Below are 23,030 nucleotides of genomic sequence, written 5' to 3'. Positions count from 1 at the left end.
TGGAGAGGAAGTTTTTAATGATTAATTAACTGATTTGTTTTCTTGTACTCTGCAGCAAAATGAGTAATCTGTTTCATTTAAAAATAAATGATGGTCCTTAATGAGAAATCTATTCTTTCCTTTTTAATATCAATATGCAAAATATATGTGCATTTGGGTAATAAAGAAAAGGTAGTGCTGATAAACAATTTCAGTAAAGTTTAAGGATATAAAATCAACACACAAAAATCAGTAGCATTATATACTCCAGTAAGAGCTAGCAGAAAAAGAAATCAAGAAAGCAAACCCATTTGTAATAGTCACCCCTCAAAAATAAATAAATAAATAAATAAATAAAATACCTAGGAATCCATTTAACTAAGGAGGTAAAAGATCTCTACAATGAGAACTATAAATCACTGCTGAAAGAAATTAAAGAGGGCACAAAAAGAAGAAAAGACATTCCATCCTTTTGGATTGGAAGAATAAACATTGTGACAATGTCCATACTACCCAAAGCAATGTACAGATTGAATGCAAACCTCATCAAGACACCAATGACATTCTTCACAGAAATAGACAAAACAATCCTAACATTCATGTAGTATAATAAAAGTACCTGAATAGCCAAAGAAATTCTGGGCAAAAGAAATAAAGCCAGAAGCATTACAGTACCTGACTTCAAATTATACTATAAAGCTATAGTAACCAAAACAACATGGTACTGGCATACAGACACTCAGACCAATGGAAAAGAATAGAGAAGCCAAAAATCAGCCCACATATGTATAACCAACTGATCTTTGACAAAGGCAAAGATCAAGAGCATACATTAGAGAAAAGACTGCCTCTTCAATTAATGATGCTGGAAAAACTGGACATCCATATGTAGAAGAATGAAACTAGACCTGTACTTCTCACCATATACCCAAATTAACTCAAAATTGATTAGAGACTTAAACATAAGATCTGAAACTATAAAACTCCTAAAAGAAAACACACGGGAAATACTTCAAGATGTAGGACTGTGCAGAGATTTCATGAATAAGACCTAAAAGCACAGCCAACAAAAGAAAAAATAAATGAGATTATATCAAACTAAAAACTTCTTCACAGCAAAAGAAACAATTAATGGAGCTAAAAGACAACCGGCAAATTGGGAGAAAATATTTGCAAAATATGCATCTGACAAGAGATTAATATCCGGAATACACAAGGAATTCAAATAACTTAACAGTAAAAAGACAAGCAAACCAAATAAAAAATTGGCAAGGGAGCTGGATAGGCATTTCTCAAAGGAAGATATACAAATGGTGAACAGACACATGGAAAAATGCTCAACATCACTAAGCATCAGGGAATTGCAAATCAAAACCACACTGAGATATCATCTCACCCCAGTTAGACTGGGGTTCTCTTTTTATTATGAAAAAGACAGAATAACAAATGCCGGTGAGGATGAGGAGAAAGGGGACCCCTCCTACACTGTTGGTGAGACTGCATATTAGTGCAGCCGTTATGGAAAACAATATGGAGTTTCCTCAAACAACTACAGATAGAACTACCAAACGATCCAGAAGTTCCACAGCTGGGTATATATCTAAAGGAATGGAAATCATCATGTTGAAAGGAAACCTGCATTCCCATGTTTACTGCAGTTCTTCCTACAATAGCCAGGAGTTGGAACCAACCTAAATGTCCATCAGTGGACAACAGGTTAAGGAAAATGTATATATATATATACACACACGTACACACACACACACACACACATATATGTATATGTGTATATATATATGTATATATATATGCAATGGAATACTTCTCTGCCATAAAAAGGAATGAAATTCTGCATTGTGCAGCAACACGTATGAACTCAGAGAAAATTATGTTAAGTGAAATAAGCCAGGCACAGAAAGAGAAATACCGCATGTCCTTACTTGTAAGTGGGAGCTAAAAAACATAAACAAACAAATAAATAAGTGAAAGAAAGATGATCACAGCAATACATTGAACTTTCAAGAGGACAGAACTGAGAACAGAACTGAGGTTACTGGAGGTAGGAAAGGGGGCGGGGGAAGGGGGTTATCAAGAAATTGATAAAGGGCCACAAAAAATGAATAGATTTCATTGTGTAATTTGAATATACTAATTATCCTGATTGGAGCATTACATAGTGCACACAGGTATTGCTGTTCAACGTGGTACTCCACAGATATGTACCATTAATTATGTTTCAATAAAAACAAATAAATAAAACTAAAAAAATAAATACTGTGTAAAACATAAAATGAAAAAGTGCTGAGGATAGAATAAACAATTACACGTATACCTAAGGTTATTTTCACTTAAACAAGGAGTGCTAAACTTTATTTGTTCAGAATATTTTTCATAAACAAGAAAATAACATTGCTTCACTACTTAAGCCTGAGGGAGTGGAGAATCATGTCTTTCATCACTCCTCAATATATTTACCCACTTTCCTTCATCACCCTAAGGCAAACCAGTTTCAAAGAAAATAGTGTTGAAGGTATAGAATGGCAGGCATCAAGGTAACAAACAAAACAAAAGAAGTGGAAAGACGTAAAAGGAATTTGCATCATTGGTCATTCTCTTTGTATGTATCTGATTGAATGTATTGAGTGCTGGAGAAGATTTTGCTAACTCCTGTGAACTAACTCGTACTTCTTGCTGAAACCTAAGAAAATAAACAAGGCTATCAGCTAGCACTCCTGTTAACAAGTGCATGTTTGGGAATGGAGGATATGGACAGAGACAGCGAACAGTGATGCACTGTGGCAGTTGCAGAGGGAGTCTCTAGGGCTTGAGCTTATGCTTGTGGAATATGCCATGTGCAGTTTCCAGCTGGAGGCATTCGCTTGCCAGCTAAATATAAGTTGATCTTCTTGCTTGAATGGAAGGTAATAGGACTATAGATACACAATTTAATATTGTGCATTGTTAAAGAGAACAAAGAACTGATAAGTGAAGTAAAAAAAAGAAACTATTTTTCTAAGGAGGCAAAGAAGAATTCAAATCTCATGGTACTTTTTATATAATGTGTTTTACTCCATTTATTGTGAACAGGTCTGTCTGTCTGAGTGTCACTGGATATGGTATAGTGTGAAGGCACAGACCTCCGGGTGTGGCAGAGTTAAGGTCAAACCTTACCTTTGCCACACATGATTTGTCAAATCTTTAATAAATTGTTCGCATCTTGAAATTTCCGGTTTCTTATTTATTAATTTTAATGATATTTCCCATGGGTGAAAAATTAAATGTGATAATGCAGGCAAAATGCTCGGCAGAGGGTATAGAACTTAGGAGAATTTCCAATGCTTGGGGGAGACTGTGATCCTCTGCCATATACTCCCTCTTTATCTCTATGCTACAGACGCGCTCCACTCTCCAAATTTCTCTCTTTGGTCTCACAGACTGATTCTCAATTTCTACTCTGCTTTTTATCTCTTACCACTCTTGTTCTCCATGAGTGTATAACAACTTTCCTGGTCTTCCTGCTCTTTGAAAAGGAAAGCTTAGTTGGGTAGCTGCCTGGGTAGCTCTTCCCTGATCTTTTTGTGGCTATTTTCTTCTCTTTGGTTTGGTTGCATCTTTCATGTCACATCCTCAGTCAGACTTTTCCTGAACTCTAGCAACAGTAGCCTCCCAGATCTTCAGGCACTGATGCTGCCTTATGTCATTTTCTTCATAGTCTGTATCACCAACTTAGGTTGATTTTGTACTTATTTCCTGTCTCTTTCCACTGGAATGTAAGCTCCATGAAACCATTTCTGCACATCCAGCATCTAAAATAATGTATGACATGCAGGAGTTGTTAAAAAAAATGTGTTGAATAAAGGAAGGAATTTACTGAGTCTCTACAATGTGCTAGATACTATTGGGGACTATGAATATGATAGTCAGAAAAACAGACATCCTTTGTGAATGCATGGAACTTACAACTTAGTGGAACAGATATAAAATAAATAATTGGACAAGTAAATATCTAATTATATGCTGTAGGTAAAGTATCTATGAGGACATGGTATTTGAGCTTTTTAAGGACTGAGATATGAAAGTTGAAAAAGAGCTAACTAGGTGCTGGGAGTGGGGTTGGGGAAGAGGAATTCTGTAGGATATGTGCTGGCTTTGAAATAGAGCAGGTAATGCCCACGACTGCACAGCCTTCTGTGGGGTCCTTTGGGAACGAATCTGGGGAAGAGGCACTAGTGACTGAAATCCAGTTAAAAATTGAAGAGTAAGACTTCTGCGGATTTTTATTTTTAAAATTATTTCAGTTTTCTCAGAAGGTTAATTCCTCCCTTTGCTAAGAGGGAAAAATGATAAAAAGGAAAGCTCTGGATGAGGGCTTTCCATATGTTTTCACATTTAATCCACATTGTTATTAGTAGGGGAGGAAATAGAGTTCTGTCCCCCATTCCACTTCTGGACACCTTTTGGGTATGAACTGACCAAGGGTTGAGTCTGTTACACATTAAATCTAGTGTAAAAAAGAGAAAAGTCGAAATAATTGTTTTTGCAATGGTAAAAAAAAAAAAAGTGGATGCAAATTTGGCAGTATTTATATGATAGCTTATACAAATGCAAGAAAAGAAATGTATTAACAATAATCTGGGTTAAAACCTAGATTTTAAAAATAAGGCTGGCAAATGGAAAAGAGATACTGAGAGGGGGTAAATGTATGTATAACCCTCCAATCACATGTGGAACAGTCTAAAGCTACTGTATTTGGTTTAAACTTTGATAATTAAAGAGCTATACCTTAAGAATGTCTTTGAAAGGTAACTGCTAGTAGTATTTTTGAGACAGAATACTTTTTAAAACACTGGAGAAGGCAAAAGCTAAAATAACATACTATACACACATAGCAGAAAATACAAAACAAGTATAAAATAAGTTGATAAAAGTGAGGCTGAACTAATCAGTTATGGAAATAGCACAAATTACTTTAAAACTTTTTTTAAAAACAGACTCTCAGATTGAGTTACTGAACAAAATCCAGCTAAAAAGTTATGTACACACTACACATCTAACAGCAAGTGAGGCAAAATGTTAAAAATGAATGGGCAGATGTCTCAGGCACAAACAAATGAAGCAAAGTGAGGGAAATGTGGGTACCATATTAGCTGCAGCCAAAGCAGAAAAGGTAGCACATGAAAAGAGGGCCATTTTTAATTAAAAAAAAAAAAAAACCATACAGTTTACGAGTGAAGATAAATTCCCATGAGATAGCAAGTGCTGACCAAGCTAACATCAAACTATGCAAAACAAGAACTATGTAAGTCCAAAAAAATCATAGAAACATAGTTGTAACAAATTTTACTGCATCACTCAGCCCTTAGATTTAAAGAATTAAATCAGACCAGAAAAATAAGAGCATAAAGCATTATAATAAATGAATTGTTTAACATTGAATAACAGATATAACAATCCAAATTTAAGGATTGTTTTTCTCATCTTCTAGCTATGTGAGTTTGTTTCTTCTTCTGTAAATAGAGCATAATAACAATACCTACTCAAAGTCATTACAAAGATTAAAAAAGATAATATCTGTAATTTTATAGCACAGTGCCAGGTAAACTCTTAAAAATGCTATTATCATTATTGTTATTAATAAGAAAATACAAATACAAACTATAACAATATGGAATACAAATAGAAACTACTCATCCATTCCATGTTTGGGTGGAATGTTCCTAAAAATAACTTCCACGCTATGTGTCAAAAGAAACCTCTAAAGAAAATGAACCAACCAATTTCCAGTAAAAACAGAAATAAATAATAACAATTTATTTAAAGATAATACAGACACATACATATTTGAATCAATCATTACTAACATTTAGAAACCTTCTAGAGAAGATTATTAAAACCTCAGGGATACAGTTGAAACTATATCTAAAGAAAAACTATTTGATATAAAATCTTTTATTAGGAAGTGAAAATAAATAAGCTATAACAGCCACTAAAACTTTTTAAATAGCAATAAATTATACCAAAGAAGCAGGAAGAAACAATAAATATAAAGGCAGAAAAATGGTTGTAAAGCATCAAAAGTTTAATTGACATTTTGTTAGGCAGAATAATGCCCATCCCCATATACAAGGTGTCCATGTCCTAACCCCCAGAACTTAGGAATATGTCAGGCTATACAGCAAAAGGAGAATTAAAATAGTAAATAGGCTATACAGCAAAAGGAGAATTAAAATAGTAAATAGAATTGAAGTTACTAACTGGCTGACTTTAAATAGAGGGATAATCCTGTTTAATCTGGATGGGCAAAATGTAATCATAAGAGTCCTTGAAAGTGGAAGAGAGAGGTGGAAGAGGAGACAGAATCAGAGGCAGATGTGACCACAGAGGAAGGTCAGAGTGATGTGGTGTGAGACCCGCTGTTGCTGGCTTTGAAGATGGATGAAGGGACCACAATCCAAGGAATTGATACCAGAGGAGAGAGTCTGGGGAGGCCCAATATCTAACATCAACCCATTCCATCCTATCATTACCAAGTTCTTGACTCTGCCACAGGAAAAAATTCAAGAGCAGAGTCACAGCAGAAAATGAAGACAGGTTTAAATACAAAAGTAAAATACATACTTCATAGACAGAGTCTGGGCTGGCTTGAGAGTGAGCACAGCCTGCTAAAGGCAAGTTTGATACAAAAAATAAGAAATTCACACCTCATGCAAAGTGCAGGCTGGCTCCAAGAGAGTAAGCAACAGCCCCACCTTCTTCCTGGATTCGACTTTTACAGTTTTGCTTCCTATACATTTTCATGCTATCTAATGAATATTTAACAAAAAGGATGTTTCCCAGTTATGTAACCTAGTCTTGCACATGCTCAGTTGGTCTCTTTTAGAGCATGCTCATTGGCTAAATTCCTCCATGTATCAGTCCATTTCTGTTGCTTATAACAAAATACATGGAATTGGGCGATTTGTAAAGAAAATGAAATTTATTGCTTACAGTTTCAGAGGCTAGGAAGTCCAAAGTCCTGGGAATGCACTTGGTGAAGGCTTTCTTTGGTGATGAGTTCAGTGGCAGCAGGGTATCACATTGCAAAATGGTGGAGCAGAGAGAGCAGAGAGAGAGAGAGAGAGAGACAGACTTTCCTTTTCATTTAAAGCCCTAAGAACCACCCCCCTCACCACCATTATTAATCCATTCACTATGGCATGGTCCTATAATCTAATCACCTCTTCAAGGCCCTACTTTCAATGACCATAATAGGACTTCCCACCATCTTTACACTGTCACAGAGGGGACTAAGTTGGGGGAGGACATTCAACCCAAGGCATACCACATACACCAAATATACTTAAAATATTCTAGATGCTCTCTAGGCCTTCAGTGGAAGGTCATTCAAAGGATAAACTCATTTTTACTGAGCATGCTCTGCAGCCAAGATTACTCAAGTCTGCCTCCTGTGGGCTCAATCTCTACATGCTGGTGCTGAGAATAGGTGCTATAGGCCATCATAGCTCAGGATTCAGAGGCAGGGCTTGAGTCCTAGGAGACTGGTTTGAGATCCAGGGGAGTAGCCTGAAACACGATCCCAGGGGGACTGAGCACCTCCTATTTCATAATGAGGGTGGACTCTAAAAGATAGAAAAGGCAAGGAAATGGATTCGCATCTAGAGCCCACATAAAGGAGCACAGCCTTGACGGCACCTTGATTTTTTTTTAGCCCAGTGAGACCTGTGTCAGAACTCTTACCAAAAGAACTGTAAAATGATAAAGCCATGAATTTGTGATAATTTGTTACAGCAGCAATAGAAAACTAATATAGATATATTCAGATACCTGTTTATTTAAAATAATCAGGTACAGCACACTTATGGCAATGCTTTTTTTTTTGTCTTTTTTGTGACCGGTACTCAGCCAGTGAGCGCACCGGCCATTCCTATATAGGATCCGAACCCGCGGCGGGAGTGTCGCTGCGCTCCCAGCGCCGCACTCTCCCGAGTGCGCCACGGGGTCGGCCCATGGCAATGCTTTGAAAAAGAAAATGCTCAATAAATATTGAAGAACAAATTTTAATGAGATTAACAAAAGGGACAAATAAGTGCATATAATTCTATAGTAATATATCTGAAAATCTTGAAGAAATAGAATATTTTATAGATAAATATAAATTAATAAAGCAAATTCAAGATTGGTTAGAAGCCTAAATTCACTGATAATTACAGAAAACAACAGAAAAAGTGTGTACAAAATAATTTCATTCAGAGAAGCCTCTTATCAGACTGTTAATGGGCTTAATTTTTAAATGCCAAGGAAAAGATTTCTCTACTTTGTAAGTTTTTCCAAGATTTAGAAGAATAAAGAAATCTCCCTCATTTATTTTATAAGGTTAATAGAACCCTGACACCAAAATGGGGGAAGATAATCTAGAAAAGGAAAGCAGACAACTTCATTTATAAACAACTTTATTTAAAACTTTATTTTTATAACTATAAAAGTAAAAATTCATAAAACAGAACTTAGAATATTATTATAAGAGCTTGAGCTATGCCAGAGGTGACATTATCAGGCGATACAAGAGCAGTACATAACAGAAGGGAGGTAATTGTACACCCTACCTTACACCAAAATATAGTCCAGTTAAAGAGTTCAATATTATTGCTATTTTAAAAACCTATAGTATGTAATATTATGATGAAGAAAGCATCACAAATTGATAATAGGAAGGGATCAATTATTCCTAAATGACACAGAAAAATCTGGCTATTTGTACTTAAAATATAATGTTTGATAATTATACTTCCCCACTGAATTAAAGGCGAAATAAATTAGACCTAAATGGTAGAGCTATTTAGAAATGGAAAGGATTGCTTTGTTACAGATAAATTGCTCAGGGACTGGACGTGTTCCTGCAGAGGCTGGATCACCCTCCTTGTGGGGCTGCTATGTAAACGCCACTGGAGAAATCTTCTCTAGTCATGCAAGCAAACATATCTCGTCTCCTCATTCAGCACCTCCATTCTCTTCTTATTTCATTCATGGCACTCATCACGGTCTGTGAATGTCTTTTTAACTTATTGCTTTGTTTACTACCTGACCCTCTAGAACTCTCTTCATAAAGTTGGGGGATGTATTTCATCGCTGCTGAATCTGCAGCCTCTAGACTGGGACATAGCAGTTTCTTAAATAAGATTTTTTTGGATAAATGAAAGAATTAATTAATTCATTTGATCTCTAAGTCTTGTGCTATTTTACATGATATTCAGGGATTAGTCCCATATTATTGTTTATAAACAATGCAATAAATCATGCGACCCACTTACACCTGCTGTAGGAAGTAAAATTGCCCAGAATCAGGTAGGGAAGAATAAATACCCATACCTTGCCTCATGTACTCAGTACGTAAGGAAACACTCCAGCACCCAATAATGTATCCACAGACCTAAACCTTAACTCAAGCATAGAGGAAAAAGGTTTTACCGCTGCAGGAGGCTAACGGACATCCTTGTATAAGTCAACATCTCAATCATATAAAGTTAAATTAATTGTAATGCATTAATTAACAACCAGCCAACCAATAGGGGGAGTTGAATATCAGTTACAACTTAATATAGTCCCTGTTTATGCACTAAGGGAAAATTTCTTTTTATCTTCAGAAGTTGCTTTGTAGGCAGAGTTAAGCTTTACCGCATCAGGAAACTGGTGGTAGCTTGGTAACCTGAAGACTAACTCACTAGGAAAACAGGACTCAGATGATTTAAAAGGCCTCTGACATATGACCAAGAGCCCTTGTGAAGAGGCTCCTGATATTTATTTTTGTCTTTTTTCCACATTTACTTTCACATAAATAATTTATTCTCGTTATTTCTAAACCTGTCATTTCTAATATTTGGCTTAATTTTTTCAAAAAATTTCCTTATTTCATATTACATTTTTATGGAAATAATCCCATCAGTATAGTCAGCATCTCTATCACCTAAACATTTATCATTTCTTAGTGGTTATAACATTCAAGATCCTCTTTTCTGGCTATCTTGAAATATACAGTACGGTATTATTAGCTACAGTCACCCTAGAGCACCAGAGCTTATTCTTCCTACCTAACTGTAACTTTGGAGGGGAGATGAGGAGAGGGTGGTCAATGGATACAAAATTGTAGAGAGACAAGAATAATAAATCTAGTGTTCTGTGGTAATATAGGTGACTACAGTCAAAAAAAATTACTGTGTAACTTTAAGTAGCTAATTGAGAGGATTTTGAACTTTCCCAGCACAAAGAGGTGACAAATGCTTGAGGTGATGGACATGCTAAATATTTGGCTTATTTAGTAATTTATTTTTGTTTTAAAACAGAATGATATTATAACTGATTTTTTCTTGAATATGTAGAAAAATAATGTACGTTACTTGATGTTTCTAGAAGTTTACTTAATGGTGTACACAGGAAGTGTCAGGCTGTTAATATTTCTGAAAAGTGAGGCATCTATTTTTGTCATATACTATGGGCTTGAAATGATTTTTTCCCCTGCTTCAGGTGCCTTCCTTCAACAGAGTGTACGGAAAGTACTGGTGTTTCAGGGAAACACTGATCCCATAGGGAGAACACAGTTGCTGGGAAAAAGGCACAGAGCATTCAGCTTAGAAAGAAATTCACAGAACATTGCCTGGCGCATAATAGATTGTCAATAATATTTGTTATATAAATAAAAAAAGAATTAACGATTAAGAAATCAAACAAGCAGACAGAAATAAACTGCTGTTGACTGAAACGAATCAATTGTTGGAATGATCTGAAAAGAATTTTAAAGCAGCCAACATAAAAATGCTTCAGTGATCAATTACAAATTCTCTTGAGACAAATAAAAAAAAAATCCAGTATGAAATGAAGTAGAAATTATACTGAAGAGCCAAATAGAAATTAGTGGACAGAAAAATATAATAACGAAAAATATAAACTTGCTGAATGGACTCAATAGTGGAATGGATATAAAAAATAATAGAATTGGGCCGAGCCCGTGGTGCACTCGGGAGAGTGCGGCGCTGGGAGCGCAGCGACGCTCCCGCCGCGGGTTCGGATCCTATATGGGAATGGCCGGTGCACTCACTGGCTGAGTGCCGGTCACGAAAAAGACAAAAAAAAAAAAAAAAAAAAAATAATAGAATTAGTGAACTTGAAGAGAAATCAATATAATTTACTCCAACCCAAACAATGGTGAGAATAAAGACTGTAAAATAAACAAAACCCCCCAAAACATCAGTACTTCTAAGACCTGTGGGACAAAACCAAAAGATCCAACTTTTGTATTATCAGAAGCTCATAGGAGAGAATACAGTGAAGCTGAAAGAGTATTCAAAGAAATAACGGCAGAAAACTTTCCAGATTTGGCAAATGACATAATCTTACAGATGTGAGAAGCTGAGTGGCCCAAACCAATATAAATTCAAAGAAATCCATGCCAAGATACATCATACTTAAACATCTAAAAACTAAAGACAATGAAAAATATCTTGAAGGCAACCAAGGAGAAACAATGGTTTCTTTTAGGGAACACCAATTACTGGATTTTTCATCTGAAACCATGGAGGTCCAAAGTACTGCAAGAAAAGAACGTAAACTGTGAATTCTATATTCAGTAAAAGCAAACTTCAAGAATTAAAGCAAAATAAAGAATTTCTCAGATAAAGGAAAACTAAAAAATTGTGTTGCTAGCAGATTTACCTTTAAAGATTGTCTGAAGAAAACTCATCAAACAGAAAGGAAATAATAAAAGAAAGAATCTTGGTGCATCAGGAAGGAAGAAGGAATAAATAGAAGAGGAGACCTATGGGTACATGCAATAATTGATCTTTTTCCTCATGCTCTTTATAAATCATATTTTATGAATGAAACAAAAAGTATAACATAATCTGATACTCAAGATAATATTATTTAAAGTGGAAAAGGTAAAAAGACCTGAATGGAAATGGTAAAAAGTTAATACCAACAGAGTGGTAAGTCCTACATATGTATAGTAATACCCATAGCAACCATTATAAAAATTATATAAGAAAAATACTCAACAACACTATACAAAAACCAAGACAGAATCCTAAGAAATGTGCAAGTAATGCATTGTAAGGAAAGAAAAACGGAGAGAGAGAGAGAGAGAGAGAGAGAGGAGAGAGAGGGAGGGAGAAATTTAGAACAAAGGAAACAGGAAAAAACATGACATGAAATATTTCAATATATCAATTAAAATATAAATACGCTAATCAACGGAGATTGGCAGAGTGAATAATAAAAAATATGACCTAACAATATGCTCTTTACAAGAAATTCACTTTAAATTTAACAGCATAGTTTGGTTGAAAATACAAGGATGGAAGAAGATATACCATGCAAACATCAAAATAAAGCAGAAATGAAAATATTAGTATAAGAAATAATAGACTTCAGAGTAAAGAAAATTGGTAGAGACAAAGAGGGACATTACATACTAATAAAAGGATCAATCCACCAGGAAGACACAATGATCTGAAATGTACAAACTAAGAGAACCTCCAAACACATGATGCAAAAACTGGTAGAACTGACAGAGAAATAGACAAATTCACAATACAGTTGAGAACCTCAGTGTTCCACTATCAATAATTGATACAGATACTAATCAGAAAATCACTGAGGATATAGAAGACAACACAATCAACCAAATTACTCTAGTTGACATATTTAGAATCACTCACTCAACAACAGCAAAATACACACTTTTTCCAGATGTCCATGGAATATTAATGAAATAGACTCTATCCTGAGCCTTAAAAGAAACCTCAACAAATTAATAAGAATGGAAATCAAATAGAGTTCACTAACTATAACGAAATCAAATTAGAATACATTTTGAGGTATTACTCTAACTGACATGAAGGCGTACTTTCTAGTTGCAGTAATCAAGACTGTGCAGTTACAAGATAAACACATAGATACATAGAACAGAAGAAAGGACCAGCAATAAGTTCACAGAGACAAGCTCAACTTATTTCTGACAAAGGTGCAATAGCAATTCAAATAACCTCACACTATATACAAAATATAAAACTAGAAAACTTTTAAAGAAAAAAAATAGAAAAATATTTGAGACCTAGAACTAGGCAAAAAGTTCCCAGAGTTCACCACTAAAAAGAAAAAAATGATAAATTGGTCCTGGGCAAACCACATACTGGAAGAAAATACTTGCAAACTACATATCCAAACCAAGGGTCAGATGTATCCAGAATATACAAAGGACTCTCAAAACTCAACAGTAAGAAAACAATCCAATTGAAAAAACTGGCAAAAGGAATGAACAGACATGTCATTGAAGAGGATACACAGATGACAAATAAGCACATGAAAAGATGTTAAGCCTCATTAGCTATCAGGTAAATGCAAATTAACAAAAACATCAGGTAAATGCAAATAAACCACAAGGAGATATCACTAGAAACATATCAGAGTAGCTAAAATAAATATTACTGACAATGCCAAACGCTAACAATCATGAAAAGATGAGATCACTTATGTATTGCTGACGGGAATTTAAAATGGTAGATCACTATGGAAAAAAGTTGGGAAACTTTTTATAAAATTAAATGTGCAGTTATATTATCTAGCAATTGCACTCCTGGACATTTATTCCAGAGGAACAAAAAACGTGTTCACATAAAAACCTGTGCATGACTGTTTATAGCACTTTATTCATAGGAGCCCGAAACTGGAAACAGCTCAGATGTTCTTCAACAGATGAATGGTTAAAAAAAAACTGTGGTACACCCACACCACAGAACACCACACAGCAGAGAAAAAGAATGGACTATTGATACACACAACAACATGCATAAATCTCTAAGATGAGAAGAGCCAATTTCCAAAGATTATATACTGTATGATTATATTAATATAACATTTTGAAATGACAAAATTGTCAAAATGGAGAACAGATTTATTATAGCCAGGGATTAGGGTACAGGGGTCGGGGAGTAACTGGAAGTGGAGGAGGAGAGAGGTGGGTTTGATTATAAAAGAACAACATCAGGGAACCTTGCAGTAATGAGATTGCTCAGCATTGTGACAGTTATGGTAGTTACAGGAAGCTACATGTGATAAAATTGTATATAACTATTCAGGTACACACACACACACACATGAGTACTAGTAAAGCTGGAGAAATGTGAATGAGATCTAAGACTGTATCGATGACAGTATACTGGTTGTGATATTATAGAGTGCATTGTACGATGTTACCATAGGGGGGAATAGGGTAAAGGGTACAGATGATTTCTCTGTATTATTTTTTATCCCTGCATGTTAATCTACAAAAACCTAATAAATAAATAAATAAATAATTGTAAGAGTGTTAATTCCAAGAATTTTTGAGTATCTTATTCAGGAATGCTTAACAATTCAGTTAGGGAGTCATAGGGATTGGTCCCAGTCCAGTGTCTCTGATGAGCTGAAAGTGCTTCATTTTTAAATCAATATTTGAGGATCTTCATCCATATATTGAGACTGCGTGAACTGTAACTTTTTATCAATATCAAAAATTTCTTTTTTTTAATTTTTAAATTCTTTTAATTTTTAATTTTAATTAATCAATATACAATGTAGTTGATTTTCATGTCCCTTTACCAATTCCTCTTTCCCCCGTCCATCTCCCCCCTTCCCCCCATCAACGTCATATCTGTTCACTTGTCTTAAAAAGTTCAAGGAATTGGTGTGATTGTTGTGTCTTCTTCCCCACCCCACCCCACCATTTGTTTGTATATTTATTGATTGATTGATTTTTAGCTCCCACAAACAAGTGAGAACATGTGGTATTTCTCTTTCTGTGCCTGACTTATTTCACTTAATATAATTTTTTCTAGTAAGTCTTTCTCTTTTTTAATGGTAGGAGAAATAAATAGGAGAGACAGAAAAATTAGTTTTCAAAGGTTTCTTTGGTGAGAACTGGATTCCTATTTAGTCATACTGAATTGCAAAAACAAAACAGGAAAGACAAGGGCTGTTATTTAATAACCATTAGCTTGAGAAAGTTGAGCAAATGACCTCCATTTATTTCAAAAGTTCACCGAAACGAAGAATGGAATAATGAGAGGATAATCATAATATATTAATTGAGTCACTGTCTCCATTTCTTCCTGGGAAAATGCAAAAATACAAAACACACACACTCAAAAGGATACATTGAAATCCCTGCAGAGATGTCTTTCATTTTACTGGAAGACAGGAAATGACTTAAATAGATTTTATGGTATTCTTAAGAAATAAATTACCTTGAGTGATGAAATGATGTAAATCGTAAATAGTGTGTTCTGTGAAAATGTCATGGAGAAGAGTTCAATAGCTGCAGATCTTTTATCTAAAAATAAACAAAAGACAGCAATTATTCATTACCCTGAATAAAATACTGAGCGATTACAGTTGTACAGTTTTTCTGAATTCCAAAGTATTCAGTATTTTGTTTGCAACACCTTTCTCAATATGAATAGAGCCATTCGTGCTTTCTTTAAGCCAGATTTTGTGATAGACAGACTCTAAGAATAGTCAGAAGTCTTAATCACAAGGTTATGTGTCTATAAAATAGTGTTTCTTTCTTTTTTTCCTTTTAGCCTCTTTGTCATGTGAGAAATTAATCATTCACATTTTCATCCATTTCACTTTTATGTAGAGACCAGGCCTAATTTATCTTCTTCCTTTAAAAAAAAAAAAATCTGTATTGCTTTAAATGCTTATAATCTGTGAGTGCATATAACCCCATATTCCTGAAATCTCAGCTGCTTTTCCACGAAACATTTTCCTACCTCTTTTCTGAAATACCACTATTGTTGTATTGGTTTTTTAGGGGCTGTAGCAAACAGCACAAACCGGGTGGCTTAAAACAAAGCCATTTATTCTCGTAGTTGGAAAGGCACAACACAAGCATCAGCAGAGCCACGCTCCCTCTGAAGGCCTTTAGGAAGAATCTTTCCTTGCCTCTCCTATCTTCTGGTGGTTGCTGGCAATCCTGGGTTCCTTGGCTTTCATCAGCATTACTCCAGTCTTGGCTTCCATTGTCACACCGTGTTCTCTCTGTGTATCTATGTCCAAATTTCCCTCTTTTTATAATGACACCAGTCATTAGGTTTGTGTCAATTCTAATTTAGTATGACCTAATCTTAACTTCATTACATCTGTAAAGACCCTATTTGCAAGTAAGGTCATATTCACACATACTGGGCGTTAGGACTTGAACATGTGTTTTAGGGGGACACAATTCAACCCACAATTGTGAAAATATATTTTGATTTATGTTGGTAGTTATCATGAAGAAGATGTTTATTAGTTAATAATGTTCACAGGCAACTCTAACATTAATGAAATATTTTTCTGATTGTGGTTTTCTTATTATAATTATACTAATTTTAAGAAAATAGACACATGATTTTCAGCCTTTCAAACTTATAAGGATATGCCAACTTGAATAGAGAACAATGAAATCATGGTCAGAGTTGAGCACAATTTGCATGGTATTTTGAATAAGGAATTATTTATCTTTATATGGGTAATTCCTGTGTAAGATACAAATCTGAAATCACAAAAGAGAATTCTTTCATTTTGTCGGACATCCAATTTCCTTTTCTAAAAGCAAATACCATAATCAGTATTTTGTGAATCCTTCCAGAAATACTTTTTTGCATATGCAAGCATATATGTATGTATGTATGTATGTCTATCATCTATCTATTAAAAATCACACAAAGCTCAAAACACACAATTGGTAACATATTACACACATTCTGCACCTTTCTCATTCACTTAACGATAAACAAAACTCTCTTTTTATCCTTTACTCTCCTCTAGGTACTGTCCTATTTTTCTGGTCTCCCTTATAGCAAAACACCTCAAACTGGTCATCTATCCTCATCGTTTCCTTTGACTTCCTCCTCCCTTGCCCCTCACCCCCACTACTGCACTAGCATTGTCCACATCATCTAAAATAGCTGTCTCCTGCTCCACAGTCACTATTGCTTTATCCTACCTCCTCCATATCATTTACCTCTATTAATCATGCTCATTTAAACTTATTTGTTTGTTGGTTGGTTGTCTCTCAACTAGAATGTAAGCTCCATGAATGCAGTGATATTGATTATCTTAGGAGCTGTTTTATGGTATCTCATTGTAGTTTTAATCTGCACTTCTAATATGGGTGAGGTTGACTGCCTTTTCAGATGTTTAAAGAGTTATTTGTGTTTTTGTTTTAATATACTATCTGTCCATATCCTTTGCCTATTTCTCAGTTAGGTTTTGGTTTTATTCTTATTGATTTATAGGAATTTTTATATTAAGGAAATAAGGTATTTTTCTCTGACATGCTCTTGAACACCATACAACTTCGTTCCTCAGCCTGTCTCATTTGGATTGAAATATTCTTTGCTTCTTGTCAAGCTCTCTCCATTGTCTGCACTTTTGAAATGCAGCATTGAATTAAGTGCCAACATCATTATCCATGTCTTCTTCCCTTGCCTGCCTCCACGTAAAGACGGATTTGCCATTTTCTCAGTAAAGATACTTGATTTCTATAAGAAAGTGTTAATCCTATCTTCTATACCATATAACATCAAAACATACAAATTTGCCATCAGTCAGAAACTTGAAATATTTACAAAACAATTTTTTTTTTTTTGCTAGAAAATATAACTCCACCTCTGCCAATCCTGTAACCACTCATTTTTCCTGTTTTGTTTTCTTCGCTAGAGAGCTTTGGACCTAATTAGCTAATTCCATGAGAAACCATTTAAGACCTTCAGGTGAGAGTATAACTGTAACTATATTAATAGCCATAACCTCTTTTAATTTTATATATATATATAAGTTACTTCAAAATATTTTAGAAGAAGTAACATATAAAAACATATTTTTTTTTGTATAGCACCCAGCAGAGTATCTGGCACATATACGTACTAAAAAAAAATGAGATTTTGATGATAAAAGAATAAATTTTCTATAATGATTTTCTCAAGTTAAGAAAGCCTTACCTAAATACGGAAGATTGTTGAAACAGTAAAATGTGGCATAATTTTCCAAAAAACAATAAAATCATTAAATAGCTATAGTAGATACTTCATAACTATAACATGAAGAGCATGTAAAGTGTTTGCTTATATTTGAGTTGTATTAGAAAATATCTGCAGCTCAGGGTAGATTTAACTCCTGATTCACTATACAAAATATAGCAATTAAAGATATTTAAAAATATATTCCTCTTATAATAAGAAACAGATGATTTATTTACCTGCAGAATTATAAGTATGGAGCCCCTCTATATACAATATACGAGTTGTAAATTACAAGCATGGATGAGTCTTATAGGAGTTCAGATCTATGGTATAAACTTCAGCTGTGCAAAACAGAAGGGAAAGCTAATATTGATTCAATATTTCTGGTAGAATGAGACATTTTGAAGGCAAAGTTTTATGAACACTTTGTATAAATTAAAAAGTTTTAAATTTTAACTGTCATTTGAATACATTAGACAAAGGAAAAGAGCCTTATCATTTTAAACCCAGTATATTGGAGTAAACAACTAGTGTAGATAATATTACATAGGACTGGTATAATAAAAGTTAGGATTGAGTTTTGCTAAAATTTGATGAAGCTTGGAGAGATGTCATTAGAAGTAGAGGAGAAAAATTCAGGTGAATTAAAAGTAGAAAAATGGCTCATTCTAGCCTAGTGCCATTCTTATTTGTTTAAATAATTCAATTAATTCATTATTGAGTGCCTATGATTATCTCAACATTTTCTAAACACTAGAATTAATAAGTTATGTTAATGGTTGAATATGCTAACCACGTCCTTGAACTAAAACTTTCAGGTTTTCAGAAAACATTTATTTTGCATAGGAAATACCTGACCACCCCTCTAGAATGTTCTAGAATGTTCTAGAATGTTCTCCATTCCTCTGTCTAATTCTTTTCCTTTTTTTTTTTCCCAAGAGTCATTTCTGCTTCTTTTATACAGCCTTTTCTAACTCCTTTGGCACAATGCCTTGCACATAGTAGATAATCAGTAAATGCTTTTTAGTTTATTTTTCTATTAAATTTATTTTTTCTTAATTGACATATGATAAGTGTATACATTTGTTGGGTACAATGTGATATTTAGGTACATGTACACAATGAGCAATGATCATATCAGGGTAGTTAGCATATCTATCACCTCAAGCAGTTCTTTCATCTTTGCGTTGGAAGTAGTCAAAATCCTGTCTACTAGCAATTCGAAATTACGCAATAAATTGTCGTTAACTGTAGTCTCCCTACAATACTTGGTAGTTTAAAATCAATGATAGAACCAGTATTCAAAATGTACTGCAAATATTACCTTCAAAAACATTCATTTTTATGAAAGACTAAAAATGTCAATCTAGTACTGTATGGTAAATGAAAGTCTAATAGAGGGGGGAAATATGGATTCCCTAACTAAAGCGTTTTTATAATTCGATAAATATAGATAGCTAAATAAACCATTAAGGACAGTCATATCTAAACTTAAAATATTGCATGGTTGCAAGAATCAAATCTATCTTAAGCAGAGTTGCCAAATTTAGCAAATACAAATTCAGTACTCTTAGTTCAATTTGAATTTCAGATAAACAACGAATACATTTTTAATATAAGTATATTGTTATTTATCTGAAATTTAAATTTAACTGGGCTTCCTGTATTTTGTCTGGCAACCCTAATCTTTTTTTTTTTTTTTCTGCTTTATTTCTCTTTCTCTCTCTCTCTCTTTTAATTGAAACATAATTGGTTATACATATTTGTGGGATAGAATTGAATATCAATAGCTGTGTACAACATGTGATGATCAAATCAAGATAATTAGTGTATTTCTCATTATAAAACATGATCATTCTTTGTGACCCTTAAGCAATTTCTCACTAACCACCCTTGCCATCTCCCTTTTCTCATCTCTAGTAACCACAGTTCTGTTCTCTCCTTTTGAAAGTTCAGTGTGTTATTGTGTTTTTTCTTTCTTTCTTTTCTTGTTTATTTATTTTATCTCCCACTTATGAGCGAGGATTAAGGTATTTCTCTTTCTGTGCCTTCTGTATTTCAGTTAACGTAATTTTCTCCAAACTCATCCATGTTGGCAACCCTGATCTTGAGGTGTAGTTCCGTCCTGGTTCATAACATTGGGCTTACTGATGGACAAGTTAGTGGGCACACTGCCACTTTGTGGCAGCCAAGAGCAACAGCATTACTGCTGGAATGCGAAGAGGTACTAGTCCAGTGATCGGACATTAGTTTCAATGTGCATAACAAATCAGTATACCAAGAAAAACAAAAGAGACCTTTAAAGAAAGAAGAATGGAAATTGCCATGCTAAGATAACATTAGTTTTGGTTGGCATGATGGCAAGATTTATCTCCTTTCTGAAGAATCGATATTCCAACATTTGTAGATAAGGCTTTGGAGAAGTAGGAAGATGACTTTACCAGTGAATACTGCCAGAAACAATATGTGAACTATTCTCATGCGACCAGCAGGAATTATAAAGACCTGCTTATAAGAACATGATGTTATGAACTGCCGCCATAATTTTGCTTTTATTTGGTACTTTCAAACCAATGTTTGTTTTTACAACACCTTTAAGCCAGTCACTTTTGCTACTAAAGAGAAGAAAGGGTAAACTAATTTCCTAATGGTTGCTCATCAGATCAATAATGGAGCTAAAGAGTAAAAATTTGCTTTCAACTCTTGAAGCCTTTTATTAACCCAGAATCACTATTGTTTTCTGAAATGAGCCTCTTTCAAGCACCTTAAAATACTGTTTTAGAAATACTAGCCATACATGTGGAAGTAATAATTTTGCGATAATTTAAGGCATCCTTGTGGAAATTAAAGAAATCCCAAGTTAAAAATTCTCAGTATCTTCAGAATTTCCAAAGCAAACAGAGCCTTCAAAAATTCATTTGCTCTTGTCCCTTTTTCTTCTGACTAAACTATTTTCTTTATAATTATATTTTCAAGTTGATTGGAAGAATGCATATTCTTGGGAGATAGTGGTTTTATCTACACAAGAATATATTTGAAAGTTAATTGACAATAAGCTACCAAACAGTTATTTATTAACACCATAAAAAGTATTTTAATTAAGACAATTTTGTGTGGCTACACTTGGTAGAGCTAGGGCTAGGGTCTGGAGGTCACAGACCCCTTGACCCATTCACAAACCCTTCAAACACCAGTCTATGAGCTAGGCAACCAGCAAAAAGTTCCTTGGAACCTTGGTTAAAGTAGTAATAGTCTTTATTAAGCTAAGCAGTACAAAGAGAAACTCCGAAACTCAACTGCCACTGGCAAAGTCCACTGAAAAACTGAGCAGCTGCCAGCAGAGTAAACATGCTCTATTTTTAGACTTGAGCTCTCTGTGTGCCAGCCTGCTTCACAAACTCTGAAGAACACACAACAGCAACAAAAGAAAAAGATACATTGGCATGCATGAGCACTAAGTCCACAGACACATAACTTGTTTACAAGAAATGTGCTGCTCGACCCCCAACCAGACCTGAGCCGAGGGAGCCTGACTAAATTATCCTATTTTCCCCACACACTTCAATACTGAAGCCTTGACAATAAACAAAAACAGAAAGTGGAGGTTTGACTACATACCAAGTCATTACTTCCATTCATATTAGAAACTATACTAGGCTAGTCTATGTTTAAGTATTTGAAACTTTTTTTATCCTGAAAAGTAAGAAGATATTAAATCCTGAGGCTGTTAAAAAAAAAAAAAGAAAAAAAAAAAAGAAAGAAAGAAATCAGGTTAATCTTAAAAAAAAAAAAATCATGGTCTTATTAATTGTCAAGCAGAGGCAAACACTGGTAGGTTTTCAAGAAACCACAGTTGGCTATAATACTTTACTGAGTGTTTCAGCTTAATCTTGATGGAAATTGCCCAATAGATCAAAATTTCAGTAATTTGTCTACAGACAGTAGACAATTAAAAAAATATGTGTGTGTTACATTACTTAGTTTAGCAATCGGCCAAATATGCCATGTGATCTTAGGATAGAAGAAAAAGGGCAAGGTCAGTCCAGCCTTAACTACTTACTGGCAGAGCTGTGGACCTTAAACAACACTTTAACAACGAACTGGGTGTTCCAGAAAATAAGAAGTTATTGTAGGGAAGAGAGATAATATGAGACTGGGTGGGAAATGATTGTAAACAAAATCTACCTCACTAAAACAAGTTCTTTTGGCTTATCCGTATATGAAAAGATGACAACAATGAATTCAGGCAAAAGCAGTACTGTGCAGAATGCTTTAGTAAAATATAGATTTGTTTCACAAAATAAGGTGGAGGTGCTATTGGAATGTGAATGTTTCTATTTTAGGAGTAGCTGATCTAAATCTCAGGACTTCTTCTGCTACCTTTCTTCCTAGAAATGTATCAATTTCAAGGGCACAGGCTTTCCTATGCTTTTATAGGTGAAGTAAGTACGAATGTGTGTTCCTATTTTTCTGTTATTTTGCTTACTGTTATTTCTTTATCATCATCCTTCTGTGATGTTCTTCCACCTCTTTAGTGTGTACAAATAGTATGCAGTCCCATTCTAACCACTTCCTTCCCATTCTTAATCTGAATGATGTCCTAAAAATAATTTGTTCATGAAGAGTTTCTCTGGAAACTCATGAAAAAACCACAGTAATTACCCTCATTTTGACAATGAAGAAAACATGAACAATGTTAATAATTAGCAAACACTCAAGTCACTTTTAAACCTCGACTTCGTTTTTGTAAAGATGCAGTCCTAAGAAATATTGCATGCACTCAAGAGAAATTATTTAAATTCAGTTCTAGATAATGAATCCAATAAAAGAAATTGAGGGTATGAATATGCACTTGAAATGCATACTTCTCTACATTTAAAAGAAACAGTAAAAATACAAGTTCAGAAACTCTCAACAATTAAGAGTGTTATTTTGTGAATGATTATTTCCTTGGGAAAAGCCAGCACTTGAAAACAATACCATCATCTGAAAACCTGCCTTTCCTTGATCAACTAA

This window comes from Cynocephalus volans, chromosome 15 (assembly GCF_027409185.1).
Source record: "Cynocephalus volans isolate mCynVol1 chromosome 15, mCynVol1.pri, whole genome shotgun sequence".
In the NCBI taxonomy this organism is placed as follows: domain Eukaryota; kingdom Metazoa; phylum Chordata; class Mammalia; order Dermoptera; family Cynocephalidae; genus Cynocephalus; species Cynocephalus volans.
Note: the sequence above shows the minus strand (reverse complement) of the source record.